This window comes from Gossypium arboreum, chromosome 4 (genome assembly GCF_025698485.1).
Source record: "Gossypium arboreum isolate Shixiya-1 chromosome 4, ASM2569848v2, whole genome shotgun sequence".
In the NCBI taxonomy this organism is placed as follows: Eukaryota; Viridiplantae; Streptophyta; class Magnoliopsida; order Malvales; family Malvaceae; genus Gossypium; species Gossypium arboreum.
This window is the reverse complement of record NC_069073.1, coordinates 98,517,584-98,521,324: the sequence shown is the minus strand read 5'-3', so window position 1 is coordinate 98,521,324 and position 3,741 is coordinate 98,517,584.

The following is a 3,741-nucleotide window of genomic DNA, read 5'->3' as shown; positions in this document are numbered from 1 at the left end:
AAAAGCATTTCTGACACTGTGTACTCTGATTGCGACTGTCTGATTGAGCTGTTATAGCGAGTATGTGATTGAGTGTGTTTCAATATGTGCTAAATACGGTTATCTGCCGGTACATCTGTTTAGAACGTACCAAGTGGTTCCTTATAGTTTTGTAAGTATGTTTCGATTCTAAATTGCTTTCTAGATTCTCTGTTTCTGATTTTGTAGCAGTTGGCTTTGATCTCACACTGTGCTCCAGTAGTTCACCCCCTCTTCTGTTTCTCATTTCAGGTACAGTTTTGGATTCTATTGTGGGTCAGTATGCGGAGGTTTCGGAAAATTTTAAAGGAAATGAACTATAAGTTTTATTTTAGTTTTTAAATTGCTATTCGATTTTTTTGTTGAACGGTAAAGTTTTATAATACTGTGGTGCAACTTTTGTTTTAAGTTTTCATTTGTTCATTTTATACTGTTAAACTTACTTATGGAGTTTACATTATTAAACATTTTAGACTTTCTTCGGGAAAAACAATTTCGAAAATAAAATTTTGAACGCCTTGATTTGTAACATTCTCTCACGATCACTTCGGTAATCAGTGTAGCATTCCGAATTCAGTCTAAACTCTTAGGCTGGGTTTGAGGTGTTACAGGACTTCAGGACTGCGTTCCATCCTCAAACCGATGGTCAATCTGAGAGGGTGATTCAGATACTGAAGGATATGTTGAGGTCTTATCTTATCAACTTTCGAGGTAGTTGGAAGGATTATCTGTCATTAGTCGAGTTCACCTACAATAACAGTTTTCGGTTGAGTATTCATATGGCACCGTACGAGGCTCTGTATGGTCATAAGTATCGTACTCTTTTGTGTTAAACTGAGTTGGGAAAACATCGAGTTTTGGGTCCTGAGTTAGTTTCTGAAACTAAGGATAAGGTTCGACTGATCCAGGATCGTCTGAAGGCTGCTTTGGATAGACAAAAGTTTTATGTAGATCTGAAGAGGAGTGATATTGAGTATTCTATGGGGGACTTCACTTTTCTCAAGGTTTCTCCATCGAAGAAAGTTCTGAGATTCGGTCGCAAGGGCAAGTTGAGCCCTAGGTTCATCGGGCCATATCGGATTCTGAAACGTGTGGGGGTGGTCGCTTATCAGTTAGAGCTACTTCTAGAGTTGGACCGCATCCATGATGTCTTTCACGTCTCGATTTTGAGGCGGATCGGTCTAATCCTTCTCATGTTGTCTCGGTTGAGGAGATAGAGGTTAGGCCGGAATTGACTTTTAAGGAGGAGCCGGTTCAGATTCTAGATCACAATGTCAAAGTTCTGAGGAAGAAGTCTATTCCACTGGTAAAGGTTTTGTGGAAAAATCATAGCACTGAGGAGGCCACGTGGGAACCTGAGGATTCGATTCGTCAACAGTATCCTTATCTGTTCTGACCAGGTAAATTTTGAGGCTGAAATTTTCTTTTAGGGGGTAGAGTTGTAACACTCCAAAAAAAAAATTTTTTGGCTTTTGTAAATTTGACACAACTGTGTGTCTGCTTCAGTGATTAAGTGTTCTAGGTGTGTGTGAGAGGTTCTAAGTTTAAGCCTTGTCTTTGGAAATTTTTGGTATTTTTCTGACTTAAGCTTGATACTTGCTCAATGGGATTATATTTAATTATTGGTAGAATCATATCAGAATGGGCTTGCTGGTCTGGTGGTTAAGTTGAGTGTTAGTTTGCTGAAGATCTTGTGTTCGAGTCTTTATGCAAGCGAGATTGCAAGTATTTTTACTCTGCTGGCTTGTAGAGTTTAGGTGGAGTAGGGTTTCTAGTAGTGGGGATTAGTAGAAGAAAAATATGGGATTTGGAAGTTAGTTTGATAAAATCCTTTTTGTTTTCAAACTTAATTTCTTTTTTTTCCCAAAATTTTTCCTTCTTTCCAAAAAATAGTTGACGTCAGTTCCTCTTCTTTCTTTTTTCCTAAATTTCGTTCTATTTCCAATTCTGTCGATTTTGCTTTGGAATTCTTGCATTTTTGAGTTTTTTGTTATCCATCGTTCAAGTGGTAAGTGAAGTTTTTAAGCATTCTATAATTATTGTTTCCCTATCGGGACTTAGGTATATCTATTGTTTTAGCAGCAGCAAACTGTGAAGTTTAGGTCTCTCCTAACGCAAATTTGTAATCAAAATTGTACGGAGAGTTGGGGTAAGTGTAGGATGCTCGAATGACTTTTTTTTTATGCTGTAGTTTCAAATTAATCATGATTTAAGTCTGATCCTGAGCTTTGGTATGTCAATTATAGGTTCTGGTTGTCTCGGGATTGCGTTAGTTGCGAAAATAAACCAGGTGTGTACCTAAAAAACGCAAAAAAAGGGATTCGGCGAAATCCAAAATTGAAAATTATTGATGCTACATAGGCGTGTGGTCGCCCGTGTGGTAGGCCGTGTGTGACAACACGATCATGTAGTCGACTAAGGCATGCTGTGCTCAGGACACAACCGTGTGGTAGTTAAAGTGTGGCCGTGTGGGCCACACGGACTAAACCGAATTGGGTCGTGTGGGCCACACGGGAGTGTGGGAATTTGTGTCAGGTTGTGTGATGCACACGGGCCAAGGCCAATCTAGGCGTGTGAGCCACGCGGGCGTGTGGGCTCACACGGGAAAATCACATAGGCATGTGGTCCCATTTAGCTAAAAAGTTTCCTAGGGGTGCACGGGTCACCCAAGTCGACTATGAACCTACTATAAGGTCGGTAAGCGCTACTTAGACCCTAAATCATGTGACCTAAACGTATAATGTATGTATTGAGTATGTTAAAATTTCTGCATGTTTACTGATCTGTATGTATGACTGATAATTGAATTCTAGCGTGCAAGCATGTATTTCTGTATGTCTACGTCGAGCATGTTTAGTTGCATCTGCATTGGGGTGGGAGGATTGATTATTAGAGAAAGTCTACTGAAAGAATTTCATGCCTATTATCTGGCAGCTTAGCTGCAATATTATTGATATGTGCCACATTCGGTACGACTCAGTGTGTAGGGCTGGGTGGGTGTTTTAAACCCCACATAGTGTGTAGGGATGGTCGAAGATGGTGTGTAGATGCTGGTGGGTAGGATACTAATTTCTATTACTATATGCATACTGTATCTAAGATGGGCTAAGTCCCTAATTTATACCTGAAACTATATCTGAATGGGCTAAAGCCTAAACTGTATCTGAATCTGTAATGGGCTTAGGCCCCAGACTGTATTTGACTGACAACTATTGTTTGACTGTATGCATGTCTTCTGTGGGGACTACACACTATGTTTACATAAAATCACCCCTTTCTATTTTATCTGTACAGGTAATCCCTAGACTTAAACGGATCGGTATGGCGGAGGACTCAACGGTGACCACATGTCTATTGAACTGCTTTAATTTCATTTATGGTTTTTGTTTCCTATTTTTGATGTAATTTGAGACTTTTGGACTGTTTGCCTTTATTTTGGATTTAAACTGTTTTCATGGACTTTTAAACTGCAAAATTCAACGAAAACTCGATTTAATTAAAAACAATGTTCTACCTAAATGCGAACGGTTTTCGTTAAATATCACAGTTTTAAAGCTTCCGCTATTGGATATGTTTTTAAACGAATCAAATTAACGAGAAAATAATTTTGAAATTGACGAGAGACAAATAAAAGCTAATAAACAGAAATGGTTTTAACTTGATAAATTCGATTTCACATCTCATTGCATGTGACATCGCTAGATTCAGCCATAACGTCTAGGT